Genomic DNA, 12,957 nt, shown 5'->3' with positions numbered 1-12,957 from the left:
CAAAACTCCGGTAACTATGGGATAGTGAACATGCCTGAAGTGGCAGAGAGATGGTTTAGTTGACCTAACTAGTCTTATCTCTCTAGATTCCCTGATTCACATGGAGTGATATTCACCCCTGTGCAGAGGTCCAGCAGAAGTCCTGTGCTGTGCAACTGTGCCTATAAGTGAAACTTAAGTGGGGCAAAGGTCTCATCTGGCACTCTGTACTGGGGTGGATTTCACTCCTAGAAAGAGATCTAGAGAATATATTATCTTTGCTGTGATATGACACACTTTTGCTGGCTGGATCCACCTACATGCAGTGGTGAGCTGGAGCTGGTTCGCACTAATTCGTGCGAACCAGTTGTTAAATTTTGAAGCCGGTTTAGAACCAGTTGTTAAAGGGGTAGGCAAACTGTCCTTTCTGTCCCGCCTGAGCTCTCGACTGGGGAAGTTCCCCTGAGAATTTTTACTCACCCAGCGGCACTCCAGGCCTTCGGCGGCACTTCGACAGCAGGTCCTTCAGTGCCGCTGAAGACCCGGAATGACTGAAGGACGGTGCCGTCGAAGTGCTGCCAAAGACCCAGAGCGACTGAAGGAACCGGTTCTTCAGCTTCTGGCAGCTCATTATTGTCTACATGATCAACAGCATCCAGACTCAGAGCTGAAAGAAATGGGAGACAGACTGAGTACGTATTGACATGGTAAAACAAGGATCATAAAAACATAAAGAGCTTCCATATTGGGTCAGACCATGGTTCATCTTGCATGTATCCTGTCTCCAACAGTGGCCCACCACAGCTTGCTGTAGAGTGTACAGGACAGGGCAATTATGGAGCAATCCACCCCTGGCTTTCATGCCCAGTTTCTGGTAGTCAGAGGTTTAGGAGGATGGGGTTCCTTCCCTGATCATCTTGGCTAATAGCCATTGATGGACCTATCCTCTGTGAAATAAAACAGTTCTTTTTTGAACCCAGTTGTACCTTTGGCCATTACAACATCCCATGGCAACGAGTTCCACAGGTTACTTGTATGTTTTGTGAAAAAGTACTTCCTCTGTTTGTGTTAAACCTGCTGCCTATTAATTTCATTGGGTGATCCCTGTGAAAGGCTGAAAGGGTAAATAACCCTTATTCTGATTCTGCTAGATGAGTTGAGTGTATGCTCAGCTTCTGCAGCATCAGGTCCATCATGAACAAAATTGCAAACAGTTCATAGTTACATAGTAAAATCTGGCATCTTTGCTTCATCTTGGTGTATTAATAATAGTAACAATATGGAGGAGAGGTATTTGCCTTGCTGATAATACTGATAATAAATAGACAGGGGGGGAAGCAAGTGAATAATACATGCAAAACTAAAACTGAAAGGGGACAATTGCAAGCTATTGCAATGTGTAATCTAAATATAAGGCACTCATAGAAAAATATAGCCTAGCAATAGAAAGAGAGAGCCAACAAAGTTATGATCTAGGCATGCTAGATTCCAGAGCCAATGATCTTTCATACAGGAGGTTATCCATTCAGAATGAATAATAGGACTATTTATTTAACATAATCTTATTTCATGTATCTTCATTTTTATACCCAAAGCTATCTGAGTCAAACCAAGTTTGAATGTGTAGGGTCGTATTATGGCTGTCATGGCTGTGACAGCTGTTGGACAGGCTCAGGAAATTCCTCCCTTACCCCTGACCCCACCAGCACATACATGGGGAAGGCAATTATCATTTGTTAGCTGCACAGGGGAGCTCACTAGTGCTATAGCCATGACCTGGCTCACTCTCCCATCCTCCCTCATGCCACCCTCCACACACCAGCCAAAGGTTGATTGGTGCCATGGAAGTAAGCATAAGTTATACCAACCACCGTCCCAAGAGATGATGTACATGGCACACTCTGGGGCCTTTCCATAGTTATATGCCTGCTTCTTCACTGCCTGGCAGCCCAGTATGCCTCCCCTTACCAAAGCTCTGCACGTTGCACATGAGAGGCATCATTTAGCCCTTTACTTCAGAGAGTCTTTCCGGCATCTTATTAGTTTTCTAAGAGCAATAGGTATTAAAATGTCCATCAGTATCTTCCAGTTTTGGCTCATCTTTATCTGGCTGCCAATTTCGTTATAATTATGTTAGAATTTAGATTTATATCGCTTTTTGACTTTTTTTTAAAAAAATATCCCTGTTCCAGGACCCAGAACCTATATGCACAAGGAAATCCATAGGATGTGTGTCTGGCAGTATCAAGAAAAAGTTATGTGGCCAGCACATGACCTTGCACTGATTAGTGTGACATTACAGATATTTCAGGACACAAGATCAATGAGAATAAGCCTGCAGTTTTGCCTCTTACTACATGCTGGTGCAGCATATTCCCTATCATAAATATTTAGGGCCTGATCCAAAATCCAGTGAAGTCACTGGGAGTTTTCCCATCAGCTTCAATGGACTTTGGACCAGATCCTTAAAGAGAACCAAGAGAGGATCAATACCAGGTGTTATAAATAAGCAGCATCAGTATATATAGCTATTGTTTTCTGTCTTGGTTTTGTACGTGAGAATGAGTAAATTCTTTCTGTTTAAATCTCCTTTGAACAGAGTCAATGGAACAGGGACCTGGTGTCAGGAATCGGACAGCTGCAGAAGTGAAGACATGGGTAAAGAAAATGTGGGGTGTCAGGAAGAAGGAGCTTCACTCCTGCTGTAGCACTAATAAACCCAGAACATTTAAGGCTACATTGTGATTTAAGGTTTAGCGCTGTGTAATCTGCACCACCCCAAGAGTAATTTAGGAGGCATTGTGCCCCAGAGACACCACTATGAAATACAATTCCGCCCCCCGCTTTCTCCTGGGAATAATAATCTACTTTTAGCCCAGTGGCACTGCCCCCCAGAAATTTTTCACATGGTATGCACCAGGGATGCCCATCGCCCCCACTCCTGGCCAGCTCCTCATTGCAGGCACTCACCGTAGCTTCTTTTACTTGTAGTAGGTCTTGAGGCTGTCACTGAGTGAGTCCTGTGGGCAGAGTAGAGGGGACAAGGGCTGCTAAAGTGGAGTGATGCCAAGCAGGCTCCTCAGGGTGAGGAGTCCTGGTGAAAGTGCCAGCCTCAATGCCCCCTCAGGTTTGGCTGCATGACCTCTGTCTTGACGGGGAGGTGATGGGGTCAAAATTGGGCGAGTGGTTTTGCGACCTGGTGCACAGGAGTTGCAGTACCACGCAAGTTTGGGAACATGTTTCCTCTGTCATCACAAGGGTGGAGTGGCCAAACCTGAGTGGTCTTGTGACTACTGTGCACCAAATTGCAAGACCACTCACCAGTTTTGGCCCTGCCACCACCATCACGAGGATGTGCCAGAGGACCAATGGTAGACATTGTGTGTGATGTGGCACCATGGTTTAGCCTAACCTAACAGTAATTTACTATCCATCCCTTGCTTACTCAGCTTCTTTGGCCAGTGAGTAGGGGGTGGAGCCAAGGCTCTGTCTGTTCTCCACCCATCCCACAGCTCCCCACCCACCTGTTTCAGATGGGAAGTAAGTGGGACAGTAGCACAGCTTACATCCCGGAAATTATACAGGCATAGGCGCTGGAAGTAGGGATGCTGCCGCACCCCCTGGCTTTAAGTGGTTTCCATTATATACAGGATCTGCAGTTTGGTTCAAAGGTTCCCAGCACCTCCACTAAAAATTATTCCAACACCCATGTATATAGGAGCACAAGGCAGAGTTCTTACTCCTTTGCACAGGCATGCAGTCCTAGTCAGACTCTAGCCCTTAATTAAAAAGGGACTATGCAAAAAAACTCAAGCTACAGTAATTACAGGAAGAGAAGCAGTTGGTGGGCCAGATGTTGCCATAATCACAAGAGAGGCAGCAACAGTGAAGGTAGGGCAGATGCTACCACAATGATGATGAGGCACCAGAAAGAAAGGCAGAAAGATACTCTAGTTATGAAAGAGCCGGAGATGGGAGCAAGGGACTAGATACTACAATCAAGGAGTCCAAACCTGCAGTGTTTTCTCAGACAAAACTCCCTTTGAGGCTTTGCTTAATAGTGCCAGTAGGATCACACCAATAGTAAAGGTACAGTAGAGATAAGGCCACATGTTGCAGTAATGGTAGCGGTTGGGGAATTTATTGCATCATTTGTAAAGTTAATACCATTCATATGGATAACTTCTAGTGTAATGGTAAACACATGAGTTTACAGCAATATGTTGGACTGTTACTGTAGCATACTGGGTTTTTATGTTTGTCTTTTAAGTGAAGCTGTCGTATTCCTCTGTAACTTCTCCTTATGTTTCTACTCAGAGCAAGCAGTAGCTTTCCTAATTTTTAATCAATAAAAACACTTCTTGTGAGAGCTTGTCATACTATTCATCATGGATTATATTGAATTTTTACTCATGAACATATTCATTGGACCAGATCCTGATCTGCTGTAAATTAGTGCAGCTCCATTGGACTTCCCAATGTATATCAGATGAGTATCTGGCCTGTTATGTGTAAGTATTTGCTGAATAGTTTGTGTGAACAATTTTCAACATATGATTTGTTTGAACTATTCTCCCTGAGTTTTCATTATTTGTTATACATAGTGTGTGATTGGTCACCTAAGTTATACGCTATTGTTTCCTCTTATTCATTGGTTGGCAAACTCTTTAAGCAGAACAATAAAGAATGAAAAATGCCGGATAACATATTGCAAATAAAACACTGTTCAATATGAATACATTCATGCTAAAATTAGTGAAACTTTCAGGATTAGTGAATACTTTTACAAATAAACTGACAGTTGTAGTCCTAAATAAACTCTCATAGGTTTGACTAAGGGCTTGTCTACACTGGCAAGTTTCTGCGCAGTAAAGCAGCTTTTTGTGCTCAAACTGCAGATGTGTACAAACTGCCAAACCACTTTGTGTACAGAAACTCCTTAGTTGCAGTGCTGAAAAAAAAAAAAAAAAAACTTGACAAGAGTCGTAAGGCTATTTGCACAGAGGCTCCACCACTCTGTTGCCAGTGTAGATTGCTTTCTGTGCTGTATTTGGCCTCCGGAGCTGTCCCATAATGCCTCAAGTGACTACTCTGCTCATTGTTTTGAACGTGTGTGTGTGAGAGAGAGAGATTGTTGTGCAGAGAGCCCAGGGAGGGAGATGGGGGCTGATGTCGGGATTTCCCCCTCCCCCTGCCTCAGGACTGGTTTTTTCCTGCCGCTGTCTGAATTTACAAGACAGCATGCTGACTCACTCTCTCCCCCACTCCATACACACACACATACTCCCTGTCACACACTCTGCTCCTCCCCGCCCACCCTTCAGTTGAAAAGCAGCTGGCAATGTAGTAGGATGCCCATGGAACAATGAGATTGGGAAACCTGCGTCATGTGATGCTGTGCCTGCCCCATGAGGCATTGCAAACCCTCCCCAAAGCTCCCTGCAGCCAGTTGCACAGTGGAATAGCTACCACAGTACACTGCTATCTTTGCCGTTGCAAGAGCTGCTAATGTGGATGTACTCCAGCGTCACGAGCACAGTGTGGACACGCAACAGCGGTTTAATTTCAGTGTTTTAATAAAAGTGGTATAACTTGTGGCACAAAAACTTGCCAGTGTAGATATACCCTAAGTAATACTATTGTCCCACAAAGAACAGCAGAGGGAAATCAGCCTGTTATGAACTACTGTTTTCACAAACATGTTTTTTCATGATACAACCAATTCTACATCACATCCTAAAATCACATTCATCACCACCCCACACATGCATACAAACTAGCTGATGTGCCACAACTTATTTTTTTATGATAGCTCACAGTGCATGCAGCTGCATTAGAAAACCACCACAAATCCCCAGCCAGGATGAATGAAATCAATATATTCAGCTTACTTAGAATTTTCTTCAGCTCTCAGCTCTATGGGCTAAGATCAAGTGTAGCCATTATATGAACAACATTCCCTCATGTCTCAATGTCTGTACTTTGACCCATTAACCTTTTACCTCCAATGGGGGATATTGCAGATTATGTATTCCTTATGCCATCCGATCCTAAACCGAACTATGCACCCCTTGATAATCTGTACCTTATTCCCTGATAACCAGAAACTTCTACACTTAAACTCTGTACCATTTTTTCTATTTTAACATCTTAATAAAATTATTAAATCTGTTCTTATCAGTTTAATATCTATGTTAGCCATACCCCCTTGCTGTAGTAGAGGGTTTGTTTGTATTTTCCCGTTCATATCTCATAGGTACAAGGTGACTTGACCTTTTTTTTTTGAATGCTAAGAGGCAAAGCTAAAGGTCAGCACTGAGCAGCATTGCATAGCATGAGGGAAAAGAGAAATCTTAAGAACATAACCAGCAATTCAAGATGAATAAGCGGCAAAGAGTCCTGTGGCACATTATAGACTAACAGATGTATTGGAGCATAAGCTTTTGTGGGTGAATACCCACTTCGTCGATACCCGACGAAGTGGGTATTCACCCACGAAAGCTTATGCTCCAATACGTCGGTTAGTCTATAAGGTGCCACAGGACTCTTTGCCACTTTTACAGATCCAGACTAACATGGCTACCCCTCTGATACTTAAGATGAATAGTACACTATGTCTCATTGGTGATGATGGGCATGAGCCTCGTTTGTTTTTGTTTTTTTGGTTTTCTTAAGAGACATTAGTGCAGAATGAAGCTTTCAGCAGTGAGGAGGAATATATTGGATATTAGGATAGGAAGCCTGGGGGCATGCTGCTGTGAATTCAGGGAACTACTATAATTTATACAGGTGAGGCTCTGTTTGAGATTCTTTTAGTTAGGGCATGGGACTAGGACAAAGGAAATCTGAGTTCCATTTCCATCACTGCCTCAGACATTCAGTATGGGTTTGGGCAAATCACACAAGCTCTGTGCCGCAGTCCTTCCCAGCCCCCACAATAATAGCTGCAAATAAATCACAGAAAAGTAAAATGGGAAATACTTATTAACTCATCTTACCCATGGCTAGTACAGTGTGGGATTGTTTCATGCCAATGTATGGGATCTCAAGTTTTCTGTTTTGTTGGCTCAAGTTACAGCTGCTTCTGCCACCCAAATACAGTACATCATTATACAAATATTTTTAAAAGTGTTGTTTTGTGAGAGGTCACATAATTGGCATCTGGACAGTAAAATATCATTGGCAAACAGTATCTTGACTAGTTTTAGTTTAGGATCCACTTTTTGTTCCTTTAAATATTAGATTGTCATCATCATCATGAGCTGAGTAAGAATATCCTGCTCAGAGAAATGTTTTCCTCTTTGCATCAGTATCATTCGTATTGTTGCCTATTGACAAAGGAGGGCTAGTACGTTACAAACTGTTGTAAGGAGCCATCAAACCAGTGTCTCTGTGGAGCACATCGTTTTTGCAGAGATGTTAATTGCCCACTTCATTTAACTGGTCTCCTGCAACATGTGTTAACTCTTTATGATTAACAATCTGTCCCACCTCTGACACTCTGATTACTTTTTCCAGGCCTGAAGACAAGCTATGTGTAGCTCAAAAGCTTGTCTCTCTCTCCAACACAAGTTGGTTCAATAAAAAATATTACCTCACCCACTTTGTCTCTCTAATATCCTGGGACCAACACAGCTACAATACTGCAAACTACAAAGGAAGTCAAGTGGCACACCTGGGAGTATAACCCAAATGCCTTGACTCCCATTCCTCTACTTTAACCACAGGATGACTGGATTAAACAGAACCTGATGTAATAGAAGGACAAATAGAGGAGTTCATAACAACACTAGAATGCCCCAAAAGGAGGGACTCACAAGAAGGGCAAAATGTGTACAGTATAAATTGAATGTACAGTGAACCCTTTTTAAGAGCCACATTAAAGTCATCTAGCAAGGCAGCTATTCGCTGTTGCACAGTTCACTGGTCAACATGTTAAATAAATTATTGACTTAAAATCCTGCTGGGAACAATAGTCGTTAGGCTTTGTCTCCTACTGTAGTTAGTTTTGAAGGATCTTAATAGAAAGAAGAGGCTATTGATGTATATTAGGATTATTTTAAAAATGTATTAAATTCTATCTTAATAATAACAACTATCAGCTGTCTCTTGGTCTACAGTAGGAGACACCTGAATTTTCAAGAATAAATTTACCTTCTAAGTATAGTGAATTGCTATTTGATATTGATTTCTCGATGCATTTTCACTTCTCTTTCCTGCCATTTCACCTATAATAATCTGGGATTGTTTGGTCAGCATATAGGCATGAGTAATTCAGATTTATACTGACAGTGCTAAATGCAAGCTTTTCAATTAGTCTGTGTTGCAGTGAAAATCATATGTATTTTTTAATATGTGTTTTCTCAGATGCAGATGACACTGGCATCTCTGCTGCCCATGGGAACACAGGAAGGGAATGCAGGAAGAGAGAACACAGGAAACCCTTACTGGAACAGACTAATGGTCCATCTAACCCAGAGTCCCATTTCAGCCAATACCCAGTGCTTCAGAGAAGGGTGCAAGAAAGCTCTGATAGATAATTTGGGAATAAACTGCTCAGGGGGGTAGTTGGTTTATGCCATGAAGTGCGACTGTTTATATCCATTTTAATTTTTTTCCCCATCCCATCTAATTTGATTAAAGGTTCTCATTATGCTGATGGTTGGCAATACTAGGATTAGTTAAACTCACATCCTCCTATAAGCTATTTTATTGCTATGCCACTCTCTTCCAACCTCTCAGCATCTAAGTTACATTAGCTCAGGCTCAGTTAGATCTCCTTCCACCCATTTACCAACATATAAATAAACTGCTGGCCCCTTCACTACAGAATTCCTGAAGAAATATAATGAAGTCACTCCCATTTTTTAAAAAATTAAACTTATTTTGGCAGGCGGTGTGGTCTCATGTTCCAAACTGGACTGGCTACAGTCTCCACTCAGACAGCAAATTGTCCCTTTTCATGTATGATTTGAAAGGATTTATACTTAGCTCTACATCTCTTTGGGTTTAGATTCAGGCTTTCTTATAAGCAGATACAAAGATCTTACTATCTCCCTCCCCTCTTCTCCCTCCTCGGCTCAAATAAACTCTCCCCATCACATTACTTTATGAAAGGAAATTGAAGTCTGAGGCTGTAGCACAAGCAAAGGCGCTATTCACAAGCTAACCCATCACAAAGACAGCAATGCAAGAGATTTCTACAATGCACCCTGTGCAACATCTGTATTCTCGAGACCCAATTGCTCTCCTCAGTTATTTCCTTTTTTTTTTTTTTTGGAATCATGGGAAATCAGTGGCCTTGATTATGTGTTTATCAAATAGATTGTGATCAGGTGAACTGCTTGGAAGGATATTTGACTAGTTCTGCATTTGTGCTTTCCAGCAGAAACAGCTCATCAGCTTGGCTGATATATTTCGGCAATAAGGGCTGGACAAAATGTCATGATGGTGTACAACATTCTGCTGAATGACTTGAAAGATTTTCTGACCTAATTTACTTTAATTTTCCCCTTTTTTTTTTTCAAGTGGAGTCTGCCTTAGTAAACCTAGTATCTGACTTACTACTGATTTGGAAATAAAAATTACAAACATTACTTATGTGAATTACCATGCAATTCGTTGAGTGGCAAGTCTTATAAACAGATGCTGAAATAATCTTTCATTAAAGGTATATTAGATGCTAAATTAATCCAAGACACACATTACACTTTGTGTATATGTATATATATATAACACATAAAGTTAGGAGTTTGTAATCTGTTATTTAAATGGAACATTAATATAATAGAAGGTATTTGCTTGTATCAGCAAGACTACCATCATAAATTTTACAGAGTAATCTCTTGCCGTTAATAGCATTTCACAGGACTCATTACAGAGAGCGTAGGAAATGTATCCATACACATGTAGAGTGATACCCCATGGATTTTCCCATCCCATAGAACAAATTTGTTTCAGAGTTGCCTGAGGTGAAAAGTTCAAACTCCAGATTTGGTTTTGCATCTCAGTTTCCCCCAAAGCTTGAGGGTAGGGTACAGTTCTGATCCCAGTTTTTGGTTCAACTCATAATAAAGATAGAGGACTACAGTGAAATTTAATCTGGTTCTGAACATCCACTCAAGTGGAGGAGTGTGTTCAGATTTGGGCTATGGATTTGGTTTCACCTCTATGGATAATAATGCACCTGATTCTCCTCTCATTTACACCTGCCAGTGCAGATCAAGAACAACTCCGCTGAAGTCTGTGGGCCAGATCCTCAACTGGTGTGAAACAGAGAAGCTTCACCGACTTCAGTGGAGCTACTCAGACTCACACTAGGTGAGGAGCTGGCCCACTGGAGTTACCCAGTGAGTAAAAGTAATGTAAGAGAGAGAAAAAAATCAGATTAATTATGTGGCCTTTATACTTGGCCTGATAAGGTAAAGTACCAAATCTCTGGTTTCAGAGTAGCAGCCGGGTTAGTCTGTATTCGCAAAAAGAAAAGAAGTACTTGTGGCACCTTAGAGAAATGTGTTAGTCTCTAAGGTGCCACAAGTCCTCCTTTTCTTTTTACCAAATCTCTGTAATTTTACCAGTCTGCATTGTATGCTCCCACTAATGAAGCTATGAGGTGCATTCAGCAAGCTATTACCAAAACAAACTTTATTTGTATTCTTTCAGATTCTGAAATACTTAAACGCATTGCAGCCTGCTGGCTTTTAGTTCAATGTGGCTTTCTCATGAGCACCATGTTGAGACATCCTGGCTATCACTACAGCATGGAATTAGCCCACAGCAAAATCTGGAGAGTGTCAGGGCCAGATTTGCACTTACATTAAGGAAATGGAGGGAAGGGGGTGTTCCCTGACCTCTCCTCGCTTGTATTCTTTCCTGGGTTGCTTTTATGCTCCAGTAGGATTCCACAGGTAGCTGTGATGCCATGGTCTGACATTACATTATTGTAATGACTATATAGAAAATGTGCCAGTTATGGACTTTTGAGACAATAAGTGTTCAGTGGATTTCCTGGGGAATCCCTAGAGAGAAACTAATGCAAATTCCCCACCTCTGGTTATGCAAAAACCCAGCAAGTCTCCCAATCTGGATTAATAGATTGGGTTTGCGCGAGTGCTCTAAAAATAGCTGCATAGCCAGACTTTGAAGTTTCGGTTCAGGCTGGAGCTCGGGTTCTGAAGCTCATGCCCCTGCCAAGGCTTCAGAGTCGGAGCTCCAGTCCGAGCCGCAACATCATCACAGCTGTTTTTAGTGAGGTTGTGCAAGCCCCGCAAGCCTGAGTCTGTTGATCCAGGCTAGCAGGTTAACTGCAACTGGCGGTAAAAACATACGTATCCCTAGACAGTTTGGCTTACTAGAGAGATCACCGTGTAAATCAGGAAGCTGTGCAGATTTTAAAACCCCAGTCAGGAGGAAGTGAGACGTGGGTGACAGCTGGGGTGAGGACTGGGAGCTGAAAGCCTCAAATGGGTGCTCTTGGTGGACCGGAGAGGGGAAGCACAGGTTCAGTTGCACTGAAACTGTGACACTTGGTATTTGGGACATTCATCCCAGACCCAGATAGAGTCACTGACTCAGCTTTCTATGGCACCTTTAAAAGCCCATCAGGACAAGAAAATAAAACTAAAAGAAGATATTGATCACTCATATTAGAACACAGTTGGGCTTGAAAAATACCAACTCCACCATTCCTCAGAACATTGAATCAGATTGATTATCTTCACTAGAGATTAATTATTCCTATGACACCTGGCTTGAAGATTGAGCCAGCCATGGCATATATCCTGGAAATTTCAACCAAAGAGTGAGAAATATTATTTTTGGATCTCATGGTCCTTTGTACCCCATTTTATTTTGGACCAGGTTATTAGATTAGTTGGCAGGATTTTGAGTTTCTGTTTGTAATAAGCAGGGTGGAAAATATAGTTAACATAGGGACACAATATAGTTTTATGGGGACAGGACATTTCAGAGAAGCGGGACAATAAAAACTACATGTAATTTGGTGCCTTGTCAGAGAAAAGTTGTCATTGAACTAAAATTAACATTGTTCTCCTTCACCCACTGCCAGCTTTTATCTTTTTGTTAGTGGTCAGATCTCTCTAGTATACTAAATGCAATAAAAGATGATGATCTCTGTGATACCTACAGAGTTCTCACGTGCACTGCAAACAGCAAGTCAAGATTTTAAGGGACTTTCTTTTAATTTACTTTGAAAGAATTAAAATCACTGCTGAAATGTATAGTCAACTCCGTTTCTTAGGCTTTCCCCAAATGCATTATTTTTTACTTGAATGAATTGAGTTGAGTGAGAAAGATTCCCCTGCCTCAATTTTTACGCAACCATTGCCTATCATGTCTAATCAGACATGGCTTTCACTAGCGACTATTTTCCCACAAGTCCAGGTTTATTTCAATTTGTACTATACCCAGCTTTAGGGAAGGAATATAGTCTACTGGTAAAGGACACTGGGAGTCAAGACCAACCTAGTTTCAATTCCCAGAATCTTACAGTCACGTCTATTGGATATTGGAGAGAGAGTTCTATTCTGTCTGTCTTGTCTTAGATTTTAAGCAATTTGGGCTCTCATAAAAGTGTTTGTACAGAGCCTCGCAGAAGGGGGCTCTCATCTCTGTAAAGACCTCTCTTCACTACTGTAATACAAATAATAATAATTATTATAATAAATATTTCCCAGTACTGCCAGCAATGTGCTGTATACTTGGGACAACCTATCAGTGTCATAGTTTCCCCATCTGTAAAACTGGTATAATAAAGTTTACCTACCTTACGGGGTGTCGCAAAGTTTACTATATTAATGTTTTCAAGAGCTTTGCACGAAACATCTACTGTTAGTAGACTTTTGTTATTTCTAAACAAGTATATGTGTAAAATGGTGACCCAATTCTATGTTGCCTCAAAAAGGTCTTAAATCAGGTAATTCTATAGAAAGAGTGCCATGTCATAAATGAACAAAATGC

General features: G+C 41.5%; 1 long non-coding RNA gene across 1 annotated transcript in view; it reads left to right on the top strand.

The window, feature by feature from the left end:
• The window catches only part of LOC311522906, a 104,367-nt gene extending 94,905 nt beyond the window's left edge, over positions 1-9,462 (top strand). Inside the window, exons 3-4 of the long non-coding RNA XR_014712211.1 lie at positions 2,579-2,637; positions 8,347-9,462. This is a non-coding gene — a long non-coding RNA (uncharacterized lncRNA). The remainder of the gene's footprint in view (positions 1-2,578; positions 2,638-8,346) is intronic.
• The last annotated feature ends 3,495 nt before the right edge of the window (positions 9,463-12,957 follow it).

The sequence above is a fragment of the Lepidochelys olivacea genome (assembly GCF_965140295.1).
Source record: "Lepidochelys olivacea isolate rLepOli2 genome assembly, chromosome: 6".
Lineage (NCBI taxonomy): Eukaryota > Metazoa > Chordata > Testudines > Cheloniidae > Lepidochelys > Lepidochelys olivacea.
The sequence above is the reverse complement of the archived record's forward strand: the minus strand, read 5'-3'. Positions and strand labels throughout refer to the sequence as shown.